The sequence below is a fragment of the Gigantopelta aegis genome, chromosome 6 (genome assembly GCF_016097555.1).
Source record: "Gigantopelta aegis isolate Gae_Host chromosome 6, Gae_host_genome, whole genome shotgun sequence".
Classification (NCBI taxonomy): domain Eukaryota; kingdom Metazoa; phylum Mollusca; class Gastropoda; order Neomphalida; family Peltospiridae; genus Gigantopelta; species Gigantopelta aegis.
Window position 1 is genome coordinate 16,413,058 of NC_054704.1, and position 14,085 is coordinate 16,427,142.

Genomic DNA, 14,085 nt, shown 5'->3' on the forward strand with positions numbered 1-14,085 from the left:
GACATTGTCTTTGAAAATATGACTTCTGCCCCACCTCCACTATAGATTTTGCCCCTCTACACTAGAGACTATGCCCCACTTCACTAAAAACTGTGCCCCCCCCCCCCCCCATCCCCCCAACTCGATGTGTATCCTACGGGCCTTCCTAGCATTGTTAGGACGTCAGTTGCTAAATTTTCAATCGCACTCCAAAAGACGTGTTCAGACAGATTTAACCATGAAATAAGTTTCGTTTTCGTCATTTAAAATAGTGTTTCTTTTTTTTATTAAGTTACATTTGCATATTAAATACAAATTAATAAAATGGTACAAAACTATTTTAATTAATAGGCTTAATACAACTTTACATTATAATAGCTATAGGTCTATTGTTTAGCAACAACTACAACGATAAACTAAGAGTAGAATACACATACCTTGTGACAAATCATTCCTCTTTGTGTTCGTAACGGCTTACACGTTCCAATCTTTATAGGCAATTTATCAGCTGTTTCTATCAGAACTAGGAAATACGAGGTAAATACTTAAAACTGGCCTACTGGTGGTTGTCAATAAACAGCGCGAAAATACCATAAACGAGTACAGAAAAAAAAATGCGGTTGTCACTGTATTCATCTGTGGAAAACGTTGGCTCAACAAAACATAGTTATTTTGACGTTTGGTCGATAGAGAAAGCGAGGAAACCCGCTCCGCCATATATGCTACTCCTGCCGATAAAGCAGCAAGGATCTTTTATATGCATTTTCCAGTAGCTACATAACACGGATTGGATGTACCAGTAGTGTAGCTCTGGCCCTATATTTTATAAGCTCTCTTAGCGCAACGATATTGTAAAACCGCCGTCGGCTATGACGTCACTGCGACACACGTCATAGCCCCCGGCGGTTTAACGATAATTATATCCCGTTTACACTGCCAAAAATGAACCGGGCCCGACTCGGGTCGAGCATGGCACAAAAGTGGCAGTGCAAACGGTTTGAGCGTGCTTGGTCTGGTTCCTTTGCTTGGTGGGCCGAGCCCTGCACGAAGAGATAGACTCGATCCGAATCGAGCCTGGTTCGGCACTTGCAGCATCCTGTGGTAAACGCTTCACCGGGCCAGGCCCACTTACCCGAAGTGATGTACGCATGCTCGTGTTAAAATAGCCAGGACTATGATGTCGATTCTGACATATGACGTCATGACTGGAAGCTATCCTTACGTAATGTGAGCATCTGCGCTATTAGTATTAAAATGTCAGTAGTGTAATAATTAAGGTATTGTTACTAAAGGGGCGAGACGTAGCCCAGTGGTAAAGCGCTCGCTTGATGCGCAGTCGGTTTGGGATCGATCCCCGTCGGTGGGCCCATTGGGCTATTTCTCGTTCCAGCCAGTGCACCACGATTGGTATATCAAAGGTCGTTTTATGTGCTATATCTTTGGGATGTAGCGGGTTTCCTCTCTAAGACTATATGTCAAAATTACCATATGTCTGACATCCAATAGCCGATGATTGATAAATCAATGTGCTCTAGTGGTGGTGTTAAACAAAACAAACTTCTTTTTCTTCGTTACAGTAAATTTGTTCGGATCTAGGATTTTGAGATTTCAGAGCCAGTAAGGTCTTATTATTAAAAACATAATAATAAAGAATAAAATAAAATAAAACGTACTTGGCAACTCGAAAGGGTTCAAACCCCAAACCCCCACCCCCACTACGGATACGCCAAGGACTATATGCCTTTGTCTCAACACAGCTGCATTTAACGCAGCAGTGGGAGGGATCCAGCTCAGTTGGTAGAGCGCTCACCTGAAGATCGAACCTCAGTGGACCCATTCTCTGATTGTTTTTCTACGACTTTCTTGGAATAAGCCTATAATGTCTAAGCCATTTTCAATTCTATATTTTACACACACACACACAAACACACACACACACACACACACACACACACACACACACACACAATGTTTTGCTTAACGATAGTCGCATATGTAACTGAACTATTCCGCTCAGTCTACGTTAAATATGCAATCTCGGCTTCCTACTGCATATATAGTTTAATTAAACCAGTGTGTTTCACTATCAACGTACACAGTAAACCACGGGTGTCGTCACGTTTTTATAGACTATCATGAGTTTCCTGTCTTTGTAACTAAACGAGCCAACACAATAATAATCACAGAAATATATATTAATCAGAAAAAGAAGAAGAAAGAAAGAAAAGAAAGAAAGAAAAAAGAAAAGAAAGAAAGAAAGAAAAGAAAAAAGAAAAAATTTAGAGGGGGGGGGGGAGAAGAGAAAAAAGAAGAGAAAAAAAAGGATAATTATTTCTGGTCGTCCTAATATAGTCAAAAGAAAATGTATATCATATTTATAGGATATTAAACAAGCTTCCATTTCATAATATGTTTATGTCCCGAGTGAAATAATTTTCAATTGTCAGGACCTTTAGCGATCTTAAATATCACTCATCTCGTTTGGTTGACGTTCATGTAAGGTGCAAAGAAAGAAGTGTTTTATTTAACGACACACTCAACACATTTTATTTACGGTTATATGGCGTCAGACATATGGTTACGGGCCACACAGATTTTGAGAGGAAACCCGCTGTCGCCACTACATGGGCTACTCTTCCGATTAGCAGCAAGGGATCTTTTATTTGCGCTTCCCACAGGCAGGATAGCACAAACCATGGCCTTTGTTGAACCAGTTATGAATCACTGGTCGGTGCAAGTGGTTTACACCTACCCATTGCGGAGCACTCATTCAGGGTTTGGAGTCGGTATCTGGATTAAAAATCCCATGCTTCGACCGAGGCCGGTGTGTAAGGTGCACCAATCGATGACGTCACAGGGAGAAAGTTATAGGATGATCTATTCTACAAGGTGCGACAATATAACGTGTACCCGAGACTGAACATTCCACCCGTCCTGCACCAAGCCATTGGTCATACCAGAGCAGGGATCGGGGTGGGGTCATACCCGAACCTTGGAAGGATGTGAGTATGTATATTATGGAGAATGCATATCAAAAAACGCATGTTAAAAAACCGGATTTAACCAGCCAATCATTTTGCTCTAACAGCAATGTTAATAGCAAAAGGTAAAATATCTACTTCTTTTCTTACACTATTACTTCGTATGTGACACATGTATCAATAACCCATTGTGTCTGGAATCTATAATGAACTGTACAAAGAGAACAAAAGTTAATGGCGGTAGCAAGTGTGTTTGAAGATATTCTGTTCACAAGCACTGAGCCAGAAAATACCTCTCCAAGCGTCTGAAACATAGCTGATTTCCTGGATAATTAATAGCATGTCTTATTCCAATTGCTAAGGCACGTCTGGTCATGTAGTGAACAATGGCTGTCACACAAATGGCCGATTTACGAAAGGTTATCGTGGTCCGTTATTTTAGACGAAACTAAGTCTTGAACGCCAACAAAAATAACATACACGTAGCTATAAACGCCAGCGTTTATCGTAAATTACTCAAACTAAAAGAGTTTTCACCTAGAAAATCTATGATAAATGTGTCAATCTACTCATGTGTAATTCATCTAGTGAATATGAAATTTTAAAAGTGTGTAATTGAAGCCGAAACACACGGAGATTATGAATCCGCCATTATATTGAATATCGTATCTCTGCACAAAACAGTCTAAAATAAATCATCATGACAGTAATGAATGAATGAATGAATGAATGAATGTTTAACGACACCCCAGCACAAAAAAATACATCGGCTATTGGATGTCGGACTATGGTAAACAGAGTGAGTAAGCCACAAAGCAAAAACAAAAGTAAAGTTTGTTTTATTTAACGACGCCGCTAGAGCACATTGATTTTTTATCTTATCATCGGCTATTGGACGTCAAACATATGGTCAATCTGACACTGTTTTTAAAGGAAACCCGCTGTCGCCACATAGGCTACTCTTTTTACGACAGGCAGCAAGGGATCTTTTATTTGCGCTTCCCACAAGCAGGATAGCACAAACCATGGCCTTTGTTGAACCAGTTATGTCGGTGCAAGTGGTTTACACCTACCCATTGAGCCTTGCGGAGCACTCACTCAGGGTTTGGAGTCGGTATCTCGATTAAAAATCCCATGCCTCGACTGGGATCCGAACCCAGTACCTACCAGCCTGTAGACCGATGGCCTGCCACGACGCCACCGAGGCCGGTAGCCACAAAGCACTGCCAGGTACTTTGTTAAAGCGCTGGTCTTGATGATGGTGATATGTGGTTCCGTCTCCGTCTGTAGGATGACTGCCACTTTATAATATTTCAATCATGGAACTATATAACACTTTGACAGAAATATTGCACAGATTATTTAGAGGGAGAATTCTCTTTAAGTAGCGTAACCACGGCTGTTTAAGAAAGTTATTTGCACTTTCCCATAGGCAGTACAGTACACCGATTGGTAACCGGTACCAAAACGTGTCTAGTAGATTATATCCAACAAACACACACACACACACTCTCTCTCTCTCTCTCTCTCTCTCTCTCTCTCTCTCTCTCTCTCTCTCTCTCTCTCTCTCTCTCTCTCTCTCACACACACACACACACACACACACACACACACACACACAGACATGTCCCATGTGAGAGAGTGATTAGCTGGTGTCTTAACTGGTTTAATTAAGACACTTAAAACACCCAGTTGTTCGGGAATGAAGGTTACCCCCTCCTGCACCCACCTTGGTTCCTTCACTGGTGAGATGGTGATAAACACAGACATGAATACAAATCAGGTTATACCGGTAACTAAACTGTACCGAGTAATGGATTCCACACATCAACTAATACCATAGGTTGGTCCTGTGTTTCAAATGTCAGCTGAGGAGTTCATCGTCGAATATATACTGTGGAGGCGTACTGAGATGTTGGAAGTAATTCACGTGGAAGGGTGCATCCAACAATCTACATGGCACATTTGCGGAGCTAGAATTTTATATTAGCAGTAACCAACATTAGGGGTGGTGGCATCCTCATTGTCTGTGAGTATGTTATGGCGTGAGAGACGAAAATAAAATGTTGTGAGTGAAAATGGAGGTGGGCATGGCCCCTATGTCCCACTTCCGGTTATGCCAGTGACAAAGGAACATTATTGACCCGGGGAACTCAAAACCTAATTCAGTCAAGCAGGTTTCCTCTGGTCCTTGCCTATATTATAATAGCTACGATATATAATGTGTTGGCATCACTAAAAACAAAATTAAAATAATAAGCAATGAGCAAATGCATAAAAATAAAAAGATCACGTATGTCTGTCACAGAAATACGTAACGTATGTGACATTCAGTATTTTAAGAATTTGATATTGTTGAAGACTACCGCAATATTTGTTGTATTGTCATATTTATAAAAACATTAATGTAAAAATAAATGCCTACCTTAGGAGACGGTGAGGGGTTTCCTCAACACAATAATTAGTAAAACTATATTTTTTTAAAGTAATAATAATGAAATAAAATTTAATACCAAAGAAAGCTATTTATAGTTCTAAACAAATCGAAACAATACTGAATATTAAATAACTGACGTAGATGAATAGCCATAAAACTGTATGTTGTATTGCCCTCTATAGAAATAAATGTCGAAGACAACAATCTATTGTTATAAGACAAGTTGAAACAAGATTTAAAAAAAAAAAAAATTGTATCCACAATGTGTTGGTCTTTTAACAACGTCAACTCATCCGTCAAATTTGCATTGGTTGTATCAGTAGTATAAATTTATATAACGTAATACACGTGCACTAATAAACGTATTGGACCAGAACTGAGTAGCTAGGTTGGAGTCATAAAACGAGGTGGCTACGTGAATGACCAGATTTCACTTGCTTCGCTTGCTTATTAGAACGAAAATCAATCTTAGCGTAAATAATATCCTATAAACGATGGCCATTCAAGTAAATAAAGACACAAACAATACGAAACTTTAAGGTAAGGGTGCATTTGTTTTTCAGAGTTCGAGTTGTCACGGACAACGTTTGTTTTTGCTTTTAGTTTCGCCGTTCTGACGCACGACACACAGTATATAGTATTAATACGAATGCTTTCAAAATAACATGTAAAGACAATCAGATGAACCATGGCCCAGGGACTATGGATTTTTATAAACCTCTGTGGACTAAACCTGCGATAAAAAGTGTCGTATCCACGACTGAATGATCGTAAAACTTTCGGGTTGCTCCTGTACACATATTAACGTATTATTCATGAGTGAAGTAAATAGTATTGGTCAATAGTCACTCTGATATGAAACCATGCATAACGCAGTTCGTGGGGTATAGTAATATACTTTTGTCTTGACTAGAATTAAATCACTGATAAAAACAAAATTCATGTACAAAGTAAAAGTAAAGTTTGTTTTATTTAACGACGCCACTAGAGCACATTGATTTTTAATCTTATCATCGGCTATTGGACGTCAAACATATGGTCATTCTGACACTGTTTTTAGAGGAAACCCGCTGTCGCCACATAGGCTACTCTTCTTTACGACAGGCAGCAAGGGATCTTTTATTTGCGCTTCCCACAGGCAGGATAGCACAAACCATGGCCTTTGTTGAACCAGTTATGGGTCACTGGTCGGTGCAAGTGGTTTACACCTACCCATTGAGCCTTGCGGAGCACTCACTCAGGGTTTGGAGTCAGTATCTGGATTAAAAATCCCATGCCTCGACTGGGATCCGAACCCAGTACCTACCAGCCTGTAGACCGATGGCCTGCCACGACGCCACCGAGGCCGGTCATGTACAAAGTAATTGATCTAGTTAGAAAATAATAAAAAAATACATAAGATAAAGTTAATTTTTTAAAATTTAAATTTAAATTTTTTTTATCAACGTACATACATAAATAAATGAATTAATCAAAACAAACAAAATATACACACACAATGCTTGCCATTCTTATAAAAACATTTATTTAATATTTTACTTATGGTTTTTTTGTTATCTTGCGATTTGAAAAGCAGAATGGTAAAGGTAACCAAAATAGCAATTAAAATGTATAAAAAGTGTTTATAATATGTGTAAAATTCTAAATATTTCAATAATTGTTTAATAAGCAAAATATTTTATATTTATTTATTTTACCATTATGGATTTCTAGATGGTGCTAAGGTTTTTGTATTCTAGTTTTCTTGGTCTCAAAGACTGAAAGAATACAGTTTGCTTTCCTCCTTCTTTAATAACAAAATATATATTTCACACTGTGTATTAAACGAAACCACAATAATATAATGTCACGGAGCTTCCAACGCCGTTACCGGCAACTGCTCTGCCACTCAGTTCCCCGGCAACCGAATCAGAAACCCACAACGGGTTTAACAATATTTCTCCAAATATTCCAACCCATACATATAGATCTCCCTGTATCGAGTAGTTTTCTACCCGAGTGGCTGGCTCTGGGGGTAATCGGGGACAAGATCTATATATCTATATATTTACTATTAACCAACGTTAAATTTACTAGAAAGACAACAACACAAGTTTAGTTTCAAATATGTCTTGTAGATTACCACCTGTCCTCCCGCACTAAGCATAACAAGAATACCCATAATTATACTACTGGAATGTCACAACATAATACCCTTCAGTTACAACAGAGCAGTAAAATATAGTTCGCCCAGCTGACAGCGTTTCCCCTCCTCCCTGTACGTGGTTGCCACCCAAGTCCCTATACAGAAAGAACTCTCAGTTTATATCCCCTATTTTGGTTTTGCAGCTGGGTCCCTTATCTTTGGCAGTTCTGCCATTTATGGACGAGTGGTGAAATAATGGCCACACTAATTCATTAAAACTACTAACAATACCGATACCATCTTACTAATAGGGGGTATCTTCTTGGGTTAATTACTCCATGCAATGGCTTTCGATCATTAAAATGCTACTCCAGTTGTTTCAGACCCCGGTCAAAAGTTAATGTTCAGACGGCTGTCTCCGTCACATATAACCTATGGAATTCCTGTCGTGTTTTGTAAATTAAAAGAGCATTGCTTTGATAACAAAGGTCCCTTTGCATACACTGGATTTGAGTAGGCGGTATACAGTAAATGTTTAGCATGGTTTAAATACCAGACATTAATACTCAGAATAGCACAATACAAAAATTATGGAAATTTTGCCTAAAAATATCCAGGAATTTCTTGTTTTAAATCCATTACCAAGGATCTAGCTATACATAAATAGACAAATGTCCAAGAAACGTGATAAAATGTCCTTTGTACCTGCACAGGGCTATTACACAAGCGACTACATGCGAGGAGTAGGGCTGTGTTAGGTGATTTGATGGTTGTTTTATGCCAGATGGATATAGTGGGTTTTGCATTAAAATATTTAAACATTTTATCGCTTTCTTTACAATTTATACTCAAAGTTTCAGCAACGAACTGATGCCTTCATCAGGATATTGCATTTTGCTCTTATCTACGTAATAATGGTCTTTACTCATACTCAGGAACAGCCATTTAATATAATAAAGTTTGGATTTTTATTTAGGCTGAAAAATTCAGTTTAATTTTTTGTGGGTGACATGTATTCCTATCCAACCAATACATGTCAGCCTTTTGAAACTGTCTGTCTTTGTGTCCTACGCCTGTCCGTCCGTCCGTCCATCCATCCATCTTCTTTTTTTTAATGTATTCATTCATGTATTAATTTTATTTACTTATTTATGTTTGGATTTTTTTATTGTTGTTGTTTTTTGTTGTTGGTTTGGATTTTTTTGGGGGTGGTGGTTTTGGTTTCGGTTGTTTTTGTTGGGGGTTTTTGTTGTTATTTTTTATTATTATTACAGTACGGAAAGTAAATATACCAACATTAATTATTGATTAACTATAAGTAAGATCTTTAATAGATTAAATATTGCTTGACGTGCGTGTTTCACAGCAATCGTCATCGGTTTGTGGCTATCAAACAGAACACAAAATGTTTACCCGGTTTCTAAACGGTCCAGTGAAAGTGTTGTGTCAGTGTGTTCTTTATTGCCATGGTGATGCCACTGGAGCTACAAAACAGCGTCATTATGACATCAATAATTTAATATTAAGCTGGAAAATACTCCATCCGTAACCTGCCAAAGATTGCATCTATAATCATTTGTATGCCAAATTTGTTTGTTTGTGACTGATTTACTTGGGCAATGTATTAATTGCATACATATTTGTGTCATTTTACGAACTGACTTCAAAATTAAGTTTCACAGTATGACTGAAAATTAATTTGTTGAAGAAAAAAAAATAAAGGGTAACGTGGTTTTGGTACATCTGTCATTTACATCAACTATTAAATAGAACATACAAGGATATTCGCGTTAATGACCAGACATTATGGAACCCAGTACAGTTATTAACTTAGACATACTTGGCTGAATCGATTTAAAATTTATTTTTTTAAAATTGACAGGTCTCATTTGCAAGATACGAAATTCCACGGTCGTTTGCTTAAATAGTTCAGTCATTTTATGAATTGACCGATTTCAAACACTGACTATGACACGGGGCCTTTATACCTTTTTGTAATATATTTATGTAGTAACTGGATGGGTGCGCTTGTAACGTATTTAATGGAAACGTTGTTGACAGAGGTGCTGTAGGGTTTCTTCCTGGAGTTTGTAATAATATGTGACAGATTTGCTATAAGCGAACTCGTAAATGATCAGTGTAAAGGTATTTAACGTCACACATATATGATAATTAACTGTTGGATTAGAGGGGGAATCTTTGCCTACTCCCGGCTACTCGGTGTAAAGGTATTTAACGTCACACATATATTATATGATAATTAACTGTTGTATTAGAGGGGGAATCTTTGCCTACTCCCGGCTACTCGGTGTAAAGGTATTTAACGTCACATATATATGATAATTAACTGTTGTATTAGAGGGGGAATCTTTGCCTACTCCTGGCTACTCAGTGTAAAGGTATTTAACGTCACACATATATTATATGATATTTAACTGTTGTATTAGAGGAGAAATCTTTGCCTACTCCCGGCTATACGGTATAAAGGTATTTAACGTCAAACATATATGAAAATTAACTGTTGGATTAGAGGGGAAATATTTGCCTACTCCCGGCAAAAACCCTGCGATTTTGTTACAAAAGTTGACATTGGCGGCAGACAATGATTTTACTCAACCAAATGTGTATCTTTTAATGTTTTCCGTCCCAGATCAGCTCACTGACCAAAGAAAGAAAGAAGTGTTTTATTTAACGACGCACTCAACACATTTTATTTACGGTTATATGGCGTCAGACATATGGTTAAGGACCACAAAGATTTTTTTAGAGGAAACCCGCTGTCGCCACATAGGCTACTCTTTTACGACAGGCAGCAAGGGATCTTTTATTTGCGCTTCCCACAGGCAGGATAGCACAAACCATGGCCTTTGTTGAACCAGTTATGGATCACTGGTCGGTGAAAGTGGTTTACACCTACCCATTGAGCCTTGCGGAGCACTCACTCAGGGTTTGGAGTCGGTATCTGGATTAAAAATTCCATGCCTCGACTGGGATCCGAACCCAGTACTTACCAGCCTGTAGACCGATGGCCTGCCACGACGCCACCGAGGCCGGTCTCACTGACCATGCCAGAGACCGGACCTGGAACAGACGTGCCTGAAACCATAGGGGTATATGGCCACGTTAATATAGTTCCAAGTCCAAGTATCGTTGAACTGGGTCCGTGAATAATCACAATACAGGTTATGATGTGTTTTGCCTTATTTGTACACAAGGTGAGACGTAAATAAAGTATTTGTCTGTTTGTTTCCTTGTCTTTGTATTGTAGGTGCACGAATGAATGAATGAATGAATGGATATTTAACGACACCCCAGCACGAAAAATACATCGGCTATTGGGTGTCAAACTATGGTAATGCAAATAAATAAAAGTGATATCAACATCAATATAAAAATTCAAGATTTAAACAAAAACAGTGTAAAGAACTGTGCAAAAACACAAATATCACAGATAGATACTGAATTTTACTCAAAACTTCATTTTTGTGCTGTATTGGCCATTCTCAAAGAAAATGTTACACCCCTGCACCACGGTGAGGTTACAGCACGCGCAGGGGCTTAGGTGCACGAATGCATAAAACATTTTATTTTATTTAGGTGTTTTTTGGGGGTTTTTTTTTGAGAAATTGGGATTGCTAAAACGGGTAGCGATGCGCAGCAGTATCGAAATGATTTGAAAAGTATATATAATTCGTATTACAATACATCGTAAATATACCGATACACTCTTAACTGATGGGATTGGTCAACAGGTCATGATGCCATGATAAACAATTGGTACACATCTTAAATTTGTGCAACATGTGACCAATGAGACTATGCTGTTTGGATGTTCCATAGTATGATCACCATGGTAATGCATGACTACAATTATATATGCCATCCACCAAAGACAATAAATGCAAACTGTTTTACTTGGCATGCGTTTTACCAAATATCGCTATATATTCGTCTGGTCTGTTCTATCGAATTACAAAGCTATAGCTGATCTTCTACATGTTTAATTTGCTCCCACTTGAACATATTTCTGTGGGCTCGTGATCTGGTTTCAGTTGTAATCTAGAGCTCACTGTCAACATGCATTTACTGTGGAAGAATCGATTGGTCACACAAAGAAAAGATAACATTGTGACGGTAGGCCTTTACACTTTGTGTGTGTAACTGGGCTATTTGTCAGTCCCGACATTGTAGTATACGTAAGAGCTTTGTATGAATGTGATGTAATATACCGCAGTGACGTGATTTTTACAATACACTATAATAAGCTATGGTCACTAACGATATAGTTAATACACTTTGTCCGTATTTTTAGCAGGGGGGACGGGGCAGGGGGTCGCGCCTGCAATGGCAAACAATGAAGCATATAATATTTGGTTATTCAACTGGTAATTGTAATAGTTGGTTTATTGTCACTACATAAAGTATTGTACTTAAAACGTTCGGCAGCTACGGGTCTTTCATTACCACATCCTAGTAGAAGAAGAAAAACCCAGGAAAACCCCACAGCGCAGAATACAATATTTTATATATTTGTCCGTTTGAATTGGTTGAAAGGGAACGTAACTTTATTTTCCATCGCCTGAAGTTTATCTATATAGGTCCGATATTTCGGGTTCGTGTTCGGGTTCGGATAAAAAGTTTTCCGAGTTTTCTGCCACTGTAGTGTGTTTTCGACTAATATAGCCTTTTTGACGACTAAAATTGCATATTGAAGACATATTTATTATAAGTGAGGCATTTAGCTCAATCGGTAGAGCGCTCGCCTGGTGTGAAAAAATTGAACCTCCTGTGTGTTCCCATTGAGTGTTCTTTGCGTCCCAATCAGTGTCCCACGACCGGTATATCAAAGGCCGTGCTGTCCTGTTTGTGGGAAAGTGCATATACAAATGTTGTCGGTTTCCTCTGAAAACTATGTGTCATATTTTCCAAAAATTTGACATCCAATAGCCGATGATTATAATTGATCAATGGGCTTTAGTGGTGTCTTAAAACAATACGAATTTTAAACTTTTGTTTACAATATTAGTGTCTGAATAGCCAATGTGTTTGTTGTTGTTCGACGTGCTTCCATAAAATAACTGTTCTAGCACGTCTGTCGTGGGCACAACCTCTGATATTTCGCCAGTGATCTGTTCAAAACAAGTATTAGACGGTGACATCTCTCAAAGTGACCTAGATTTCTTTCTTCCTGGTTAATGTGTATACGTGAGTGTGTGTATCTGTGTGTGTGTGTGTGTGTGTGTGTGTGTGTGTGTGTGTGTGTGTGTTTGCATGCATGCATGCATGCGTGTGTGTGTGTGTGTGTGTTTGCATGCATGCATGTGTGTGTGTGTGTGTGTGTGTGTGTGTGTGAGGGTGTCCATAAGCGTACGAGGCGGGGGGGGGGGGGATTGTCCTCGTAGTGCTGAAGAAAATCCTCATATTCGGGCAAAAAATGATAGAGATATGCAGGCAAAATGAGCTGGGCCTGAAACCTTTTCATCATGTATTTCCATTATTCTACCCACAATACCTACCTACCTACCTACATACCTACCTACATATATGCATGCATGCATGCACACACACATACATACAGACACACACACGTACGTACGTACGTACGTACGTACATACATACATACATACATACATACATGTCTGGATAGCTCAGAACGCATCGTGGTTAGTCTGCAATTTGCAGTCGATTCGGTGCCACAGGTTCGAGTCCCTGCAACGCCATGGGACAATTTGTAAGGCGAGAAAGGATTTAATTATCCCCTGCGCCAGTGCGTTAATATCTATGTATGTAACAGTCAACCTCGACATATATACAATATATAGATATTCATACATCAATACATACATACATATATACAGACACACACACGCGAGCGCGTGCGTGTACTCCTGCCTACTTATTATATATAAACAGATAGACATACGGACAGACAGGTAGATACAATACCTACACATTAACACGTGTAACCAAATACATAAACATACACATATAATAATGTCATACAACTCGTACACTAAACAATAGCAACCAAAAAACCGTCCTACCTCTCGAGTTATACGTTCTGTCATTAACTTCCTTATTGCGCTCTGGCTGGGACCATGACTTAGAGCCACTTCACCCAACAATACCCGTACCATACACCTAGAGAGGAACGACTGGCGTGTTCTCGTGTGATCGCTGTTACCATAATATATCAAAGCGATCGGTCGTAATCGATCTTGAATGTTTGTGTCGATCGGAGCATGACGCGATCACGTCCCAAGCTATTTAGTTCCATGAATCATTGTCTACCCCGGAACGTGTTCCAGCATGCTCTGTTCACAAATCAAATGGTTTAAATTTCCACGAATTCTGGCCTAAGTTTCTGTTGTCTCCATGACAACGTTATAGTTATTAGTAACACCGGTATCAGTTCCACCCGACCATATTTGCGACTATACCCGTTAATCCTTATTGGAAACTTTTAAACTTATCTTCTAAAGTAAATATACACCAAGATAAAACAAAAGTTTGGCAAGTTTATAAATGCGCTTAAATAAAAGAAAACTCTGAATGTAAAAAC

At 38.7% G+C, this 14,085-nt stretch overlaps 1 protein-coding gene across 2 annotated transcripts in view; it reads right to left on the reverse strand.

Moving 5' to 3' along the window:
* Positions 1–13,692, reverse strand: part of LOC121374291 — a 39,377-nt gene extending 25,685 nt beyond the window's left edge. Inside the window, exon 1 of one of the 2 annotated variants that reach the window (XM_041501334.1) lies at positions 13,568–13,692. The gene's annotated coding sequence lies outside the window, so the exon portion shown is untranslated. Of the gene's footprint in view, positions 1–416; positions 1,031–13,567 lie in introns of those variants that run through there. The other variant, XM_041501333.1, reaches the window with a different exon arrangement.
* Positions 13,693–14,085: the final 393 nt, after the last annotated feature.